The following is a 19,481-nucleotide window of genomic DNA, read 5'->3' as shown; positions in this document are numbered from 1 at the left end:
TAAGACAGTTTTTTTTGTGTAAAGGCAATATGCAAGGGAGGGTCAATGGTCATGAATATTGATGATTCACACCTGAGGAGGCCCAACCCCCTAATGGCTTAGTCTGGATTGTGTTGACAAAAGAATGAATGTGGGGAGACTTAAAAAGAAAATCTTTTGCTTGTAGTGTAATAAAATAGTGTACAATGAAGTACAAAAGACTTAAGATTTTATTTATATCTGTACTTGACAAAATATGACTTTTATTTTACCAATGTTAAAAAAACATGAACAATACAATAGAGTCAAGAGTCAAGAAGCTTTATTATATGCAATGATTCAAAATGTCAGCTTTACATATAAATTAAATATTTATTAAATAAATATTTATATATTTAGCCATTGTTGTTGTGTTTGTGTTTCCGCTGCTGCGCTAACGTTGCTGGGACACGTGACACGTATACAGTGACGTCACACTCGGCGCTGTGATGGCTCTCTAGCCGGTGGAAAGGCAAACCGGTTCATCTCAGTGGTGCTGACATCTTTCCATTTGTACTTGCAACCCTTTGCTGTTGCCCTGGCAGCCTGAGCGTTGGTGTTATGGCTTAGAGTTGACACTGCATTCTCATGGAAAAACATTTTGAAGACACTCAGGGGTGTGTGTGCATCTGCAGGACTCAGCTGTGGTCCAGGTTCCCGTGCAGGAAAGAAACTCTTATGCCTCTTTTCCACCGTAAAGAACCGGGTGCTGGTTCAGAGTTAGCGCTAGTTCAAAGTTGGTTGCACTGGTGAACCTTCTAAGAACCGGTTTGCCTTTCCACCGGCTAGAGAGCCATCACAGCGCCGAGTGTGACGTCACTGTATACGTGTCACGTGTCCCAGCAACGTTAGCGCAGCAGCGGCAAACACAAACACAACAACAATGGCGGATGTTGCTTTACTGTTAATGCTCATGGCTTTGCGAACCTACATTGGCATCCAAACGCGGCGAATATAACGTGTACGTGCAGCTCCGTGTAATCTGTATACAATATGTATGTAATATTGATAAAGTACATAACATTATTTTATCGTTAACACAGAAAAAAAATGCATGTAGCATGTAGCTACCTACTATCATGTGTGTTAGGGCTTGAAAAATTTTGAATCAAAAATAAAATATAAAATAAAATTATTATGCAGTATTTTACTGTAGCAGTGACACTTTAATAAACTGTACTTACACATTAGTCTCAGTTGCTTTGAGAACTGAAAGAGACCTATGGCGTGTGTGAGTAGCGGTAAAGGTGATGCAGACACATTCCTAAAAAAATCATAATTAGTCTCATTGTGTATTTTCCAAAGTACTAAGCAACACATTAGTATTAATAATATATAACTAATATATACTAATATAAATGAAAAATGGGTACAAGAGTGGACGTACTCTTTTTTTTGTTCCCAGTTGCGTTGCTGCGTGCCCTCATGCGAGTGTCAGACGAAGGTGAACGTGTTGCAGCCACATTCCTAAAAAAATATCATAATTAGTATCATGTATTTCCAAAGTACAAAGCAACACACCAGTATTACTAATACTGAGAACATAAAAAACGATAAATGTGGCTTGCACAGGATGAATGTCGGTCGCGTTGCTGCGTGCCCTCGTGCGAGTGTCAGACGAAGGTGAAGCCACATTCCTAAAAAAAAAAATTCTAATTAGTATCATGTATTTTTCAAAGTATTTACAAAGCAAAACAATTAATATAATGTATTTTCCACATCAGTAATACAAATATTCTGCACGCATAATAGAAAAAAATGGTTACATGTGGACGTACTCTTTATTGTTCTCGTTGCTGCGTGCCCCCGTGCGAGCATCAAACGAAGGTGAAAGTGTTGCAGGCGATGCAGGTGAAGACAAGAGTGATGCAGCCACATTCCTACAAAAGTTTTTAATAATTAATATAATATATTTGACACAGTAACAAACTTATAAAGCAATAATTAAGGCAGTCAAGCATAGCTGAGATAAGATAATTGGGTACAGAGATGCGCCGTATATGTTTGTTAACGGGCCATTAACAGACGTATTTATGGCTAAACATTTTAATTTAACACATGACATATCTCCGGGCACATTTACAGCTCATCGACACCACATCGATACATTTACACCCAAACAGATAGTCACGTAAACAAGACTACTTGAGACATAAACACTAGTCAAAATATATTCTAAATAGTGATATTGCTATATAAAATATTGTATATTCACATTACATTAATCAGCATACTGCTTAATAAGAACTAACAGTTTAAGGCAAATAAAAGTTGCCAATTACGAGACGTTTCTATAAAGTCGCTCTGAATATCTGCTCGCAAATAGTCTGTATACCGTACAGTATCACACAAGATTTCAACAGATGTAAGTAAAACTTAATCTTCAGAAATTATATCCTCAGCTGGATCAAGTCGCTCTTCAAAATACAAATGTTCGTTATCGGAGTCCTGCTCTTCGTCTGAGGAAATGAACTCTTTCTCGCTGTCCAGGAGCATCTGTAGAGCTTCCTCAGCTGTAAAGCGTTTCATCTTCGCAGCGTGTCGATAAGTGAATGAATCTGTTAAAACTTTGTGCTTCTTATAGCATTGTTTGGGGCCGTTGATCTTGTTTGCATAGCCCGCTCAGGTAATTTTCATATGAATGGTGCACGCGCGGTAGGTGGGATCACATTAAGCGCTAATGAGGTCGAGCCAGAAACACTGTACCTCTCTTTACTTACATACAGATTACACAAAAAGACAATATTTGCTTTCGAATTTTAATTACCACCTTTAAAAGTAGACATTTCAGGCTTTCATTAGATCATGTATCATGTTCGTGTGATAAGTATTGGCGGAGTTATCAGTTCATGTTTGTAACGTGTTTCAGGAAGATGGTCAAGGAGACAGAGATGTCTGAATGCACACCCTGGTTATTTTCTTTATTTGTCAAAAGCACAGCATTTTGTTGTTATTATGAAGGCAGTCAAATAAAAGTAGACACTTCACAGTTTCGAATGATGTATTACATGTATGTGTATGATTATGAATGACAGAGTATTTTAAGTGGATTTCACATTGAAGAGGAAAAAAGTACCAAAAACGCGCCTGCGAGCCTGTGGACCCCAGAGGGTTAAATTTGCAAGAACTATAGACTAATACAATAACAGGCTTAAATAAACCCAAAACATAAGTCCACTTACAGTTCTCACAGACACGCGTTTTATCAAATGGCTAGTTATCCTTCAGACAACGACGGACCATGTCTTTCTCTCTTTCGGCTGTGTGGCACGCGTGCCCACTCGCGGTATGAAGCACATCCGTGCTATTCTCCGAGATGCACTTGATGGCCTTTTGTGCAGTGGATTTATTTGTTTTTTTGGACGACCTAGTTAAGGCGGTAGGGTTTCCCAGCTTAGGCGGGCCGCCCGAACTGCAAAGTGCTGCGGGAAACCCTGGGCTTCTATTCTTGGAAGGACGCAGAATAATCACCTCAGGTTTATCATTGTTAAGCTGGAGGCAAGTATTTGCCAGATTTTAATATCTTAAACAGTCCAAGAGGGGCTGTAGTGAGGGTCCAGATTTTGAAGGGAGGTAAAGCTGAGAGTCTTCAGCATAAAAATGAAATGAAATATTATAATTCTTTATAATATTTCCATGTGTGAGCATGTGTAATTGAAAAGGAGTGGTGCCAGTATAGGCCCCTTAGGGACACCTCATGTGACAGAGGTGGAAGAAGAAGAAAATGGACCTATAGCCACCGAAAAAGTCCTGGATTTAAGATACGGATGAAATCAATCAAGAGCAGTGTATTTCATGCCAACCCAGTGTTTGAAGCATGATAGAAGGATATTATGACCTATTTTATCAAAAGCAGCACCAAGATTTAATGAAATCAACATTGTATTGTATATAGAGTCTATAGCATTTTACAGATCATTCATAACCTTTAACAGAGCTGTTTCAATACTATAATGACTTTTAAAATCTGACTGAAAGGGTACAAGTATATTTGCTGAGTTCAGAAACGAGCAATTGTGAATGAACAAATTTTAACATTATTTGTTCATTCACAAATGGGAAGGTTTTCCTCAAGATTAGGTTTTTTGAGCAATGGCTGGACATGCTTAAGGCATTCAGGAACAATGGTTAAAGAGGCATTTATAATTACATCAATACTAGGACCTTGTATCAAAAGCAGCTACAACGAGATCAGAGGGAACAACATCATGGGGGGACAGAATTTTAAGAGAGTTACAGTGTTTACTAATAATGTAAGAGCAATATTTTGCTCTAGCTTTTTTTTCTGTAGATGATTGGAAGGCTGGAAATGAGCAATATGGTCTGTTGAACATGTTTATGCATCTACAGTACTAGCACAGTAAACAGTAAAAGCATTACAGCAGTCCAAACAAGAGGTAAATAAGTATGAACTATATTTTGTTTATCATATTTATTATATGTTATCAGTGTTTTTGAGATGATAGAAGGCAGTCATAGTAATATCTAAGTGAGCTTCCAATTAAAGACTGGAGTCAATAATCACATATTTTTCTGTCTTTTACTGCAGCATATGATGAAACAGACAAGACAGTTAATTTGTAATCTTCATATAGTATAAGAATGTCTGTCTTGACAAAATTATGTACTACGACGTTTAAGTTTAAGGAATGTCCTTTACAATTCCCTCAAAGCTTCCCTCTTTTGGCTTTGCTGAAACATACAGCTATTTGTCATAAGCATTCTGTTTGAAGCTTGTTTATGTTTATCAATATAATGTTTAATTTCACACAGGGGTAGCATATATAAAGTAAAACACAGTGGGCCTTTCTACTAACTGATAATAATCAGTCAAATGAAGGCCTGAGCCAGAATCCATTCTCTTCTAAAAGCATATTATAATTTTTCAAAGAGAATAGTATTACCAGTAGTGTCAAAACCTGCACTAGGGTCAAGCACCATAAGCAAAAACACAATTCAGTTTAACTCAATTTATATGTATAGTGCTTTTAACAATTCACATTGTCACCAAGCAGCACTACAGAAGTTTAGAGACAGAAAAGACAAAAAACAATTATAAAATTAATATTATAATATTAATAAAAATAAATAAAGGAATACATAAATTTGCAGTTTAAAGTTTATTTAAAACTATTAATGTAAAATACTACACTGCTCAAAAAAATAAAGGGAACACTTAACAACACATCCTAGATCTAAATGAATGAAATAGTCTTATTAAATACTTTGTTCTTTACATAGTTGAATGTGCTGACAACAAAATCACACAAAATTATCAAAACCAAATTCATTAACCATGGAGGTCTGGATTTGGAGTCACACTCAAAATTGAAGTGGAAAAACACTACAGGCTGATCCAACTTTGATGTAATGTCCTTAAAACAATCAAAATGGGGCTCAGTAGTGTGTGTGGCCTCCACATATGACCTCCCTACAACATCTGTGCATGCTCCTGATGAGGTGGCGGATGGTCTCCTGAGGGATCTCCTCCCATACCTGGACTAAAGCAGGTTTAATGCTTAAATGCATTAATGCTACTTTTTGTTGTTTTCAACTATCAGTGTAGTTTTAATAATTTTTTTATTTCACTTTAAACTAATGTCCTTTTAAGAGCAGCAACGGCTCTTTTAAGAGCCACCCATTAATTCAAATTAAGATAAGAATGACTTTAATATAATAAAGCCTGGGTACTGTTAGACACGCCATTAGTGAATTAATACATAAAACCGTAAAGGCTTTCTCGTGTTCCTGAATGGAGTAGGGGATAGCGATTCTGTTTAGCATGCAAGAGTTTCGCAGTTCGAATCCACCCTTGGACAGTATTTTTTCTAACACTTTATAGTAAAGGTTCATTAGTTGACATGTTGTTTCTGCCATTTGTATAACTTTTTGTTGTTTTCAACTATCAGTGTAGTTTTTATAATTTTTTATTTCACTTTAAACTAATGTCCTTTTAAGAGCAGCAACGGCTCTTTTAAGAGCCACACATTAATTCAAATTAAGCACATTTTTTCTTTGTCTCCTCACATTACATAATTATTTTTTAAACATTTGACACGTATATCACAAAGAATGATAAGAATGACTTTAAAATAATAAAGCTTGAGTATTGTTAGACGCGCCATTCTTCACATTAGTGAATTAATACATAAAACCGCAAAGGCTTTCTCGTGTTCCTGAATGGAGTAGGGGATAGCAATTCTGTTAAGCATGCAAGAGTTTCGCGGTTCGAATCCACCCTTGGACAGTATTTTTTCTAACACTTTATAATAAAGGTTCATTAGTTGACATGTTGTTGTTTCTGCCATTTGTATAACTTTTTGTTGTTTTCAACTATCAGTGTAGTTTTTATGTAGTTTTCAACTATCAGTGTAGTTTTTTATAACATCCAAAAGAGGGCAGCAGACACCAGTGAATCTGTGTAAAGGTCTTTACTAAAGCTTGTTGCTATATTTTACAGTGAGCTTCAGTTTCAGTTCATATATATGTATGTATATATATATATATATATATATATATATATATATATATATATATATATATATATATATATATATATATAGTGGGATCGCCCCCTATTTTCATGATTTTCGTTTGATTCGTTAGGCCCTGGACTACAAATCTGATGGCTCAGTGTAGTTTTTTAAGCCTCCTAGGACAAGTGAGAGCCGAAAACAAAGGACGGAAGTTCTGTGTTTCGGTCAGAAACGCATTTTGGATTAAAGCGTTTTGGATTAAAAGGCTTACATATTCCAGTTCCTTAGACTCTTGGGGATTTTTTTTACAAGCATTTGTTTTGGAAAATATTACCCCAGTGAAGAAAGGTAAGCGTCGCCTATTTCCGGTGACTATCAACTTGGATTAAATTAGTGTGATGGCTATAAATCATATTATGCTTTGTGTGTGGGCTTAATAAAATCCAGAGAGTCTAAGCAAACAATATAACATTTAACCGTGTATTTAATGCTTAAACCTAGTAATGGCATGCCTTGGACAGCACGGCGGTCACATATGTTGTTGTTTCTGCCATTTGTATAACTTTTTGTTGTTTTCACCTATCAGTGTAGCTTTTATAATTTTTTATTTCAGTTTAAACTAATGTCCTTTTAAGAACAGCAACGGCTCTTTTAAGAGCCACCCATTAATTAAAATTAAGCACATTTTTTCTTTGTCTCCTCACATTACATAATTATTTTTTAAACATATGACACGTATATCACAAAGAATGATAAGAATGACTTTAATATAATAAAGCTTGGGTATTGTTAGACACGCCATTCTTCACATTAGTGAATTAATACATAAAACCGCAAAGGCTTTCTTGTGTTCGTGGATGGCTTAGTGCAGTGATTGAAGTGACCGAAGTACGTGGAGAAATGAGCGGGCGTCAGCCAACTTCAATGGCTAATTTCATTGCGGGCAGTTCTGGTAAAAGGAAAGTAGATGACCAACTCGAAAATAGCGAGAGAGAGAAAAAAAGTCAAGCTTCAATCGTAAATACGATACCTCATACATTAGGTATGGATTTACGACAACATGCGATTCCGTGGCGCCAAATCTGTTGTGTGTTATTTGTGGTGAAAAACTGCAATGAAGCCGTCAAAACGTCAGCGGCACTTATCCACCAAACACCCAACTCTCAAAGACAAAACAGAGGAGTTTTTCGAAAGAAACGTCAGTTGGACGCTTAGCGGTAAGTTTTGATATCCTCAACATCAGTCTGGTATTTTTTGTTAAAGGTTAAAGCTTAATCTCTAATTTTATACTTTTAAAACTTATTGGCTGAAATCACTGTGTGTTTGCTATTATATCCTAAAACTGTCTGACAGTTGAAACTGGCTCTTATTTTCATACAATTATCCTTTGTTGTCACCTGTTGGTGAGTGAAAACACTAAGTTGCTGTTGAAGCGATTGTCTTTAGTGGTTCTGGAGAGATTTGACAGGTGAAATGGACTGGCATTTTCATACAATTTGCCATTACTGCCACCTGCTAGTGAGTGAGTGCTGCGTAAGTTGCTTTTGAAGTAGACCTAATTGTATGGGAGAAAGGGGAAACATAGTTTAAAAAGATTGGTATATTCCTACAAGTTTGTTGCCACCATGTTCATTATATGCAATCAATGGCGTAAGTTTGATTTTGACATTGGTGGGGACATAATTTATTTGACATTGGTGGGGACATAATTTATTTGACATTCCGACCTCAACACATTAGCGAGAAAGACAAAGCCAATCAAACAGCGACGTGGGTTTAAGAGACAGGACTCAAAAAAGGCAACGGTCAATACTTTTAGAGAGGTGAGTTACAGAGGCGGGATTTATTGCAGGGGTAAATCTGTTAACCGTTTGTGTTCCACTAGTTGCGCTATTTTTTACGGAACGCCGTTGTAAAATATTTTAATCTTATTTAATGATTCCTGGATAAATGTTAAATGAAATCAGTCAGACGGATATCAGTGGTTATGTATAAATGTATATATAGGCTTGGTCGAATTATTGCTAGGGACAATTGAGTGTTCCCTGGATATTGGTAGGGACATGTCCCTACCGTCCCTACCCAAATCAACGCCCTTGTATGCAATTAAATGATAGGCTGTTACTGTTTTACACAGTGATATGTTCCAAACGATGCATCTTGAAATTGAGGCATTAAAATTGACAACTGATCCCTGGAATTTTTTTTTATGAATAAGCCGGTCCCTGGCACAAAAAAAGGTTGGGAACCCCTAGCTTAGTGGATAGCGAATCTGTTTAGCATGCAGAGATTCGGGGTTCGAATCCACCCTTGGACAGGTTTTTTTTTTTATAAAACTTTATAATAAAGGTTCATTAGTTGACATTAGTTACCACATTAATTACATGAACTAATAATGATAAAGTGCTATGGTTTTTGTAAGCGATCGGAATTCCGGAATTCCCAGTACAAAAGCTCAAAGGGTGTTTTACTCCCCATAGACTTGAACCCGCAGCTTTTGTCCTACACCCATAAATGAGGTGTCAAATCGACCGGCTCATTGAGGAGAGGTGTGCTATGACTTATTATAAGCAATCCGACCAACGATGTTCGCACAGCGGATGAAAAAGCAGCCAAAAAAGTCCCATAGAAATGAATGGGAAATTCCTAAAATTCAAGCGAAATCAAAAATTTAGCACAACATGGACGATGAGGGGAAACTGACGTCATGTGTAGCCCCGCCCCCAAAATAAGCAAAATCAAAAATTTAGCACAACATAGACATGTGACATATCAAAACACTCAGCATGATGAGGGGAACTTGCCACGTGCAAGCACTTTCACATTTTCTTTAGGAAATGTACCGTTCTAGTTCTACTTATTATACTACATAGAACATTTTTCGGGGGCGGGGCTACACGTGACGTCACATGACTACCTGGTGGGGTGCCAACACTTTTTGACAAAAGTGACTACTAAGTGTTTTGACATTTCATGTCAAAACTGCAGTCATTATGGAATTCTACTTATTATTATACTGCATTGAACAGTTTTTTGGGGGCGGGGCTACATGTGATGTCACGTGAATACCCGGTTGGGTGCCAATACTTTTGGAGAAAGGTGTATTGACTGGGGGCCAATACTTGTGGAATCATTGGATTGATAGTGTGTATTTGATGGTTACATGTATTGAGAGTGTCCTTTATATCTACAGAGAGAACAAAATAATTTTAAGAATTCCCCATTCAAGTCTATGAGGAAAAAAACCTATTTGAGCTTCCGTACTGGGAATTCAGGGAATTCCGATCACTTATAAAAGTCATAGCACACCTGTCCTCAATGAGCCGGTCGATTTGACACCTCATTCATGGGTCTAGGACAAAAGCTGCGGGACAAGTTACGTGCTGAAAAAGTGTCCGGAAGAAGAAGAAGCAGAACTAGAACGGTACATTTCCTAAAGAAAATGTGAATGTGCTTGCACGTGGCAAGTTCCCCTCATCGTGCTGAGTGTTTTGATATGTCACATGTCCATGTTGTGCTAATTTTTTTTGATTTCGCTTGAATTTTAGGAATTTCCCATTCATTTCTATGGGACTTATTTGGCCGCTTTTTCATCTGCTGTGCGAACATCATTGGTCGGATCACTTATAAAATACATAGCACACCTCTCCTCAATGAGCGGATCGATTTGACACCTCATTTATGGGTCTAGGACAAAAGCTGCGGGACAAGTTACGCGCCAAAAAAGTGTCCGGAAGAGTAATAATAAAAACTAGAACGGTACATTTCCTAAAGAAAATGTGAATGTGCTTTTTGATTTTGCTAATTTTGGGGGCGGGGCTACACATGACGTCAGTTCCCCTCATCTTGCTGAGTGTTTTGATATATGACATGTCCATGTTGTGCGAATTTTTTTTTTAATTTCGCTTGAATTTTCGAAATTTCCCATTCATTTCTATGGGACTTTTTTGGCCGCTTTTTCGTCCGCTGTGCGAATATCGTTGGTCGGATCACTTACAAAATAGATAGCACACCTGTCCTCAATGAGCCTGTCGATTTGACACCTCATTTATGGGTCTAGGACAAAAGCTGCGGGACAAGTTATGCGCCGGAAAAGTGTCCATAATAATAATAATAATAATAATAATAATAATAATAATAATAATAATAATAATAAGTATGCAAGAGAATAAGAATGTGCTTTTTTTTTACAACAAAAAGTTATACAAATGGCAGAAACAACATATGTGACCGCCAAGAAACAACAACATATGTGACCGTCGTGCTGTCCAAGGCATGCCAGCACTAGGTTTAAGCATTAAATACACGGTTAAATGTTATATTGTTTGAAAGCTTAGACTCTCGGGATTTTATTAAGCCCACACACAAAGCATAATATGATTTATAGCCATCATACTAATTTAATCCAAGTTGATAGTCACCGGAAATAGGCGGCGCTTACCTTTCTTCACTGGGGTAATATTTTCCAAAACAAATCCTTGTAAAAAATCCCCAAGCGTCTAAGGAACTGGAATATGTAAGCCTTTTAATCCAAAACGCTTTAATCTAAAACGCGTTTCTGGCCAAAATGTGTAAACAACAATCCACTTCCGTCCTTTGTTTTCGGCTCTCACTTTATTTTCCAAAAGAAATGCTTGTAAAAAATACCCAAGAGTCTAAGGAACTGGAATATGTAAGCCTTTTAATCCAAAACGCTTTAATCCAAAATGCGTTTCTGACCGAAACACACAGCACTTCCGTCCTTTGTTTTCGGCTCTCACTTGTCCTAGGAGGCTTAAAAAACTACACTGAGCCGTCAGATTTGTAGTCCGGGGCCTAACGAATCATATGAAAATCATGAAAATAGGGGGCGATCCCACAATATATATATATATATGAAATGAAACTGAAGCTCACTGTGAAATATAGCAACAAGCTTTAAAGACCTTTACACAGATTCACTGGTGTCTGCTGCCCTCTTTTGGATGTTAGCACATCTACAGAGAGATTCCCCATTCAAGTCTATGGGGAAAAACACCCCTTTGAGCTTCCATACTGGGAATTCTGGAATTCTGATCGCTTATAAAATCCATAGCAAACCTCTCCTCAATGAGCCGGTCGATTTGACACCTCATTTATGGGTCTAGGACAAAAGCTGCGCGACAAGTTACGCGCCGAAAAAGTGTCCGGAAGAAGATGCAGAATAATAATAATAATAATAATAATAAGTATGCAAGAGAATAAGAATGTGCTTTGAAAGCACATTAATAATAATAATAATAAGTATGCAAGAGAATAAGAATGTGCTTTGCAAGCACATTAATAATAAGTATGCAAGAGAATAAGAATGTGCTTTGCAAGCACATTAATAATAATAATAATAATAATAATAATAATAATAATAATAATAATAATTATCACTAGAACGGAACATTTCCTAAAGAAAATATGAATGTGCTTGCATGTGATGTCAGTTCCCTTCATCGTGCTGAGTGTTTTGATATATGACATGTCCATGTTGTGCTAAATTTTTGATTTCGCTTATTTTGGGGGCGGGGCTACACGTGACGTCAGTTCCCCTCATCATGCTGAGTGTTTTATGTTGTGTAATTGAGATATGGCTTCTTTATATTGCAATATGGTTCGTAAGGTGCACTACATGGTTGCTAGGGTATGGCTGCACAGTTACTATGGTTATATTTGCAGACTAGTTTCTCACCTGCAACAAAAGAGCACACCTGAAAATCCATTTATCTTTTCCTGAAACAAGCGCCATGAAGATCTTGAACTAAAGCATCAATCAGTGATTTTACTGGGAAAAAATATAATCACGTTACAATAAGGATCATTAGATCAAATGTAATGTATTAACTAACATTTACTAACCATGAGCAATAAATTATTGTATTTAGTAATCTTTGTTAGTAATAAAGTTTATTCTTTGTTCATGTTAGTTCACAGTATATTAAGTAATGTTAACACTGTGTTAATAATGTATTAGTAAATGTTGAAATTAACATGAACAAAATGAATAAATGCTGTAGAAGTGCAGTTCATTATTAGTTCATGTTAAGTAATGTGGCAACTAATGTCAACTAATGAACCTTTATTATAAAGTTTTAGAAAAAAAAAACTGTCCGAGGGTGGATTCGAACCCCGAATGTCTGCATGCTAAACGGATTCGCTATCCACTAGCACTAGTTTTGCTAAACCTGCGCAATTTTGCGTAAAATCCATGGACCTCACACCTACCAGCACCCCTACAGCTCCATTGTTCTCCTCCTTTTGTTGTGCAAACGGCCCCATCACCTGTGAGGCCTGGCTCATTTGCATTTGTTCACTCAGAGTAACTCAGATCCAAGGCAGGCCAAACCTCTGTCTGTGACGGAAACCTTCATGGCCTATCTATACAAAGTAGTCTGTTTAATTTATATAAAAAAATTCTGTGCTAAGATTAGTCATTGCCATAGTACATATCATATTTATACAACCCTTGTGCAGACCTGGGGTCTATTTGACTCATCTGGAAAGTTTAATGTGTCATTACGGGTTTCCTTCCACATATTTGCCTGAAATTTACCAAGATTGTTCCAAATTATGAACTTTGCAAGTAAAATTAATCTTGTCCTCGCGGGTCAATTTGACCCGGCCACATTTAGTGGGGCAATAGGTCACACTTTTGCCCTTTTCAGCGCAATGAACATACATACAGACACAAAAATGCACACACACCCACTAACACACGCACCCAAAACACACACACACACACACACACACACACACACACACACACAAACACACAACCACACACAAATTGGGCATTGCACCTCATTAGGCCTCCAGAAAAAAAAAGCTACACATTTGTAAATATTTCACACTTTTGAAATGCCTTTGCCAAGCAGAGGGCAAAATATGATCTGTCGAAACACACACACACACACACACACACACACACACACACACACACACACACACACACACACACACACACACACAGATGTTGTGTTTTCATATTCAAATCATATTTGTTTTCTCTCTTTTATTCATGAATTTAGTTTCTTCAGTCAGCTTTGACCTGGGGATGTTTGACATACACCAGCCAGTGGTTATCCAAAATAATAATTAATAATTTCTGCTTATTTTACTTAAAATCATGGCATAATATCATGAGGTTTATTGTTTATAACTTAAATATAATAAAAAGCCAAAGAGGTATAAAGGAAGTTTTATTCACAATAAATTATGCCAAGTTTTTGAGTGGTGTGTGTGTGTGTGTGTGTGTGTGTGTGTGTGTGTGTGTGTGTGTGTGTGTGTGTGTGTGGCCCGTTTTTGGGTGATCAGATGGCATCTGGTAGGCAAAATAGACATAAGTGTAAAATGTTCAAAATGTAAGCTGATCACACAGAATGGTGATCATTGTAGAATTTTTACTTTATAAGCATTCAAGTCAATTTGACCTGGAAAAAACAGGTTTTATTATTTACTGACATTATAAATGGTCAAAATGGTTTCAAAACAATCTCCTGGCTTTCAAAGAGACAATGCCAAGAGATGGATTCATTTCAATTATGCAACACCTTCTAACAGACAAATTTGCTGCGGTCTCCGACATCTGGACATGCTTCAACAAGAACTGTGCTGAGAGTTTCAGTCCAGAAAAACACATGACCATAGATGAACTGTTCCCTACCATGGTTTGTTGTCCATTCACACAATATATCGCAAGCAAGCCAGACAAATTTGGGATCAAGTTCTGGATGGCCACGGATTTGGAGACGAAATATGTCTGCAATGCATCTCCTTACTTGGGAAAGTACCCCAGTGCAGCTTGCGCAGTGAAGCACAAGCGATTTGCTACTGCACTGGGCATTCCAATGTCCTCCTCTACCCACACAGTGCCGTCTTTTGTCGTCTGGCTCAGACAGGGCTTCCCAGTACCACGGTGCATCTTCTGTGGAGGCATGTTGGGTTCTTACTCCGTCTAAAATTCACTTTTGGTGTTATAATTCATTGATGGCCAATGAAAATGAAATTACATCATTTTATTCTGTATGTATAAGAACATGTCAAAAGCCATGGACCATAACTTCACTCAGCTTATGACATTTGTCTACAAACATACGTTGGAGACTGAAGTGTTAGCAAGTTTTCATTTTATTCATGTATTAGCAACTTTTCCTTCTTTCCCAAGTAAGGGATGTCTCATGCACACTCCTCTTCATGTCTCATACACACTCTTACTGTTCCAAACACACTCCTCATGTCTCATACACACTCCTCTGCTAGGCAAAGGCATAGCAAAAGTGTATCAAAAGGCATAATGAAATGCAATGCCCAATTTGTGTGTGTGTGTGTGCATGTGTGTGTGTGTGTGTGTGTGTGTGTGTGTCTGTGGTGTGTGAGTGTGTGTTTTGGGTGCGTGTGTTAGTGGAAATTTTATGTGTGCATTTTTGTGTCTGTATGTATGTTCATTGCGATGAAAAGGGTAAAAGTGTGACCTATTGCCCCACTAAATGTGCCCGGGTCAAATTGACCCGGGAGGACAAGATTAATTTTACTTGCAAAGTTCATAATTTGGAACAATCCTGGTAAATTTCAGGCAAATATGTGGAAGGAAACCCAAGTTATGACACATTAAACTTTCCAGATGTCAAATAGACCCCAGGTCTGCACAAGGGTTATATAAATATGGTATGTACTATGGCAATGACAAACCTTAGCACACAATTTTTTTATATAAATTAAACAGACTATTTTGTATAGATAGGCCTTGAAGGTTTCCGTCACAGAGGTTTGGCCTGCCTTGGATCTGAGCTACTCTGAGTGAACAAATGCAAATAAGCCAGGCCTCACAGGTGATGGGGCTGTTTGCACAACAAAAGCAGGGCTGAAGAACTGTGAAAATCTCAACAGGGGGGAATCGCACCTGCACCAGAAAATAAAAAATCCAGTATTTCTAGTGCTAGGCCATCCAGGAAGACGAGAAAGCCTTTGCGGTTTTATGTATTAATTCACTAATGTGAAGAATGGCGCGTCTAACAATACCCAAGCTTTATTATATTAAAGTCATTCTTATCATTCTTTGTGATATACGTGTCATATGTTTAAAAAATAATTATGTAATGTGAGGAGACAAAGAAAAAATGCGCTTAATTTTAATTAATGGGTGGCTCTTAAAAGAGCCGTTGCTGTTCTTAAAAGGACATTAGTTTAAAGGGAAATAAAAAATTATAAAAACTACACTGATAGTTGAAAACAACAAAAAGTTATACAAATGGCAGAAACAACAACATATGTGACCGCCGTGCTGTCCAAGGCATGCCATTACTAGTTTTAAGCATTAAATACACGGTTAAATGTTATATTGTTTGAAAGCTTAGACTCTCTGGATTTTATTAAGCCCACACACAAAGCGCGGCGCTGACCTTCAAATGCTCCCCTTTCTTCACTGGGGTAATATTTTCCAAAAAAAATGCTTGTAAAAAAATCCCCAAGAGTCTAAGGAACTGGAATATGTAAGCCTTTTAATCCAAAACGCTTTAATTCAAAACGCGTTTCTGACCGAAAAATGTACTTCCGTCCTAGTTCTGTACTTCCAACGTTGTGTGATCTGACAGATTCACTGGTGTCTGCTGCCCTCTTTTGGATGTTAGCACATCTACAGACAGATTCCCCATTCAAGTCTATGGGGAAAAAACACCCCTTTGAGCTTCCATACTGGGAATTCTGGAATTCTGATTGCTTATAAAAACCATAGCACACCTCTCCTCAATGAGCCGGTCGATTTGACACCTCATTTATGGGTCTAGGATAAAAGCTGCGGGACAAGTTACGCGCTGAAAAAGTGTCCGGAAGAAGAAGAAGAAGAAGAAGAAGAAGTATGCAAGAGAATAAGAATGTGCTTTAGCAAGCACATTAATGATAAGCATGCAAGAGAAAAAGAATGTGCTTTGCAAGCACATGAATAATAATAATAATAATAATAAGTATGCAAGAGAATAAGAATGTGCTTTGCAAGCACATTAACTAGAATGTACATTTCCTGAAGAAAATGTGAATGGTGCTTGCACGTGGCAAGTTCCCCTCATCGTGCTGAGTGTTTTGATATATGACAAAAAGTTGCTACTGAAATAAAAATTTGTCCGGAGTAAGGTCCTAAGGGAGCTGGTCGAGTTTGGTGTAAATCGCTCGAAAATGTGCCGAGTTATAAACCTCCAAAATTTATAATGGAAGTCTATGAGAAAAATAAACCACTTTGAGCTTTCGTACCGGGAACTCAGGAATTCCGATCGCTTAAAAAAGTCATAGCACACTTCTCCTCAATGAGCCGGTCAATTGGACACCTCATTCATGGGTCTAGGACAAAAGCTGAGGGACAAGTTACGTGCCGAAATTTTGTCCGGCACAATAACAATAATGATGCTTTGCAAGCACCATTAACTAGAACGGTACATTTCCTGAAGAAAATGTGAATGGTGCTTGCACACAAAACCCCGCTTCACACAGACAGCATGTCAGAAATGGCAATAGTTTCCCACACATAGTAAATTATTCCAAAGTAATCTTAGTTAATTTTAAACTACATGGATCAAGATTATGGGGAAACATTTTTTACTGAATGATTCACCCAACATATTCCATACTGTGCATCGTAGGCTCCAAAAGATATGTGAAGGCAGACAAAGGTGCATTTTATGTGACCAAGACCACCTTCCTGGGTTGTATTATGGCAGCAGGGAGAGTTCAAATGGACCCAGACAGAAAAAAGACTAAATCAGATAAATCGTCTTAATTCAATGATGGCAACCTAAAGTTCCAAAATTGAGTAAATTAAGAGAGCACTTGTGAATCATTCAGTAAAAAATGTTTCCCCATAATCTTGATCCATGTAGTTTAAAATTAACTAAGATTACTTTGGAATAATTTACTATGTGTGGGAAACATTGCTGTGGATGTAAGCACAGGATAGGATCAGATTCATGGAAGGAATTAGTGTTGTCTCAGAAATTAACAAGTCTTAGAAATCACCCTGGCCTCTTAGTTTCTTGTAGAAAGGCCATTATTTGCATTTACATTATTTACTGTCCAGTGTCACTTAAATGAGGATGGGTTTCCTTTTGAGCCTGATTCCTCTCAAGGTTTATTTCTCTTTTCTTCTTAGGGAGTTTTTCCTTGCCACTGTAGCCTCGCTCATTAGGGGTAAATTTAGAGCTAAATAATATTAAAAACTTAATTTTAAACTTTTTTGCTTTGAGACAATGCCAATTATTAAAAGTGCTACACAAATAAATTGAAATTGGGAATCTTCTATATTGTTTAGTACCAGTGTTATCATCCCTCAGTTAGTTAACAAATTGGAAATTAACTCTGCCTATTTCTCCATAATTTAATCACACAGCTGTAACTCATGATTGATAGTGCAGATTCACACAAAGGTCAAAGTGAGCTGAAATTTGTTATAGGGCATCTATTACCTACTGCATAAGTGGTGATGGTGATTTCATGAATGAAATAAACATGGCTGCCACTGGAATATCAGTTTTAAGCAGTCATATGACAAGGTTCATTTCTGATTCTTCTATTTTTGTTTGTGCACCAAAGCCAAGCATCTCTCAGAAAAGTTGTACATTTTCTTTTTAACTTAATTATTTTGCTGAAATCATACAATTGTTTTCTTCTCTTCACTAGTATGGTGTTGAACTGCTCAGGAAATAAATATCTCTAATACATGATAAGGCATATGTATTTGAACAAAGGTTGAAAGCCATGTTTAATAAGAAGGTGTCTCTAAGTTCAAATTGGTTTCTAAAGCATTATTCGGACGGGACTAGTTTTACTTCGGGACGTGGAGTAATGCAATTTTACCTCAGGACGTCTGTAATATTAATTGGCCAATTCGCACAGGACAAGACATCTCAGTAAAACTAGCAGAAGTGGGAGGGGTAACTCGCTTTACGCTCGTAATCTTTACTGACATTGTCCGTAATGATTACCGAGATGGACGGGACTAGGGAAGCTCTGGTAATAATTACTTTACCCCCACGTCCCCACGTTAAAGTAATCCAGTCCAAATAGGACTATTGTCCGTAATGATTACCGAGATGGCACATTCGGATGGAACTAAAATCACAGAGAAGCTCTGGTAATAATTACTTTACCCCCATGTCCCCACATAAAACTAGTCCCGTCCGAATAGTGCTTAAGGGATAGAATTTGGTTTAATCCATCATTCTCTTGATATTCTATGTGATTTTTAATCTAAAAATCATGTTCACCAAATAAAATCATTCACCTTTTAAGCAGGTATTTAAAATATTTTTTATCACTGACCAATTGTTTCTATACATAAGTATTCTAATTTATGATTTCTTTAATGTTTGAAGTCATTTAAGGAGTGCTTCAACCCTGCAGATCACCACAAGTAACGAGTTTCAAAGGTTCTTGATCCCTGTTGTAATTTTTTATATAATTACACTATCACTGAAAAAGCTTTTGAGCCACATAAAAGAATGTAAACATACTGTAATTGTTCATTTAGAAAATTCATGAAACCACACCTAATTGTTCTTGAAGAAGTACACCATGGAATATTTTACACACATAAAAATAAAACTCTTTTGTTGTAAAAAGGATCGCACATATATAATAGCATAGAACAGAGAACGTGTATAAATAAGGAGTTAGAGAGTCTGACTCGTAACCCTAAGGTTGTGGGTTCGAGTCTCGGCCCGGCTACGACTGAGGTGCCCTTGAGCAAGGCCAACTGCTCCCCGGGCGCCGCAGCATAAATGGCTGCCCACTTCTCCGGGTGTGTGTTCACGGTTTGTGTGTGTGTTCACTGCAGTGTGTGTGCACTTTGGATGGGTCAAATGCAGAGAATGAATTCTGAGTATGGGTCACCGTACTTAGCCGTATGTCACATCACTTTCACTTTCACTTTCAAATAATTAAAATATGCAGATAGGGAGATTCATGATATGGAACTACGTCTGTACAAGCAGTGTACTG

General features: G+C 37.4%; 1 protein-coding gene across 6 annotated transcripts in view; it reads left to right on the top strand.

Annotated features, from left to right (window-relative positions):
* diaph2 (diaphanous-related formin 2) overlaps nucleotides 1–19,481 on the top strand; it is a 185,830-nt gene that overhangs the window by 50,246 nt on the left and 116,103 nt on the right. The window lies entirely within an intron of this gene.

Source organism: Tachysurus fulvidraco, chromosome 17 (genome assembly GCF_022655615.1).
Source record: "Tachysurus fulvidraco isolate hzauxx_2018 chromosome 17, HZAU_PFXX_2.0, whole genome shotgun sequence".
Taxonomy (NCBI): Eukaryota; Metazoa; Chordata; class Actinopteri; order Siluriformes; family Bagridae; genus Tachysurus; species Tachysurus fulvidraco.
Note: the sequence above shows the minus strand (reverse complement) of the source record. Positions and strands in the feature narration are given on the sequence as shown.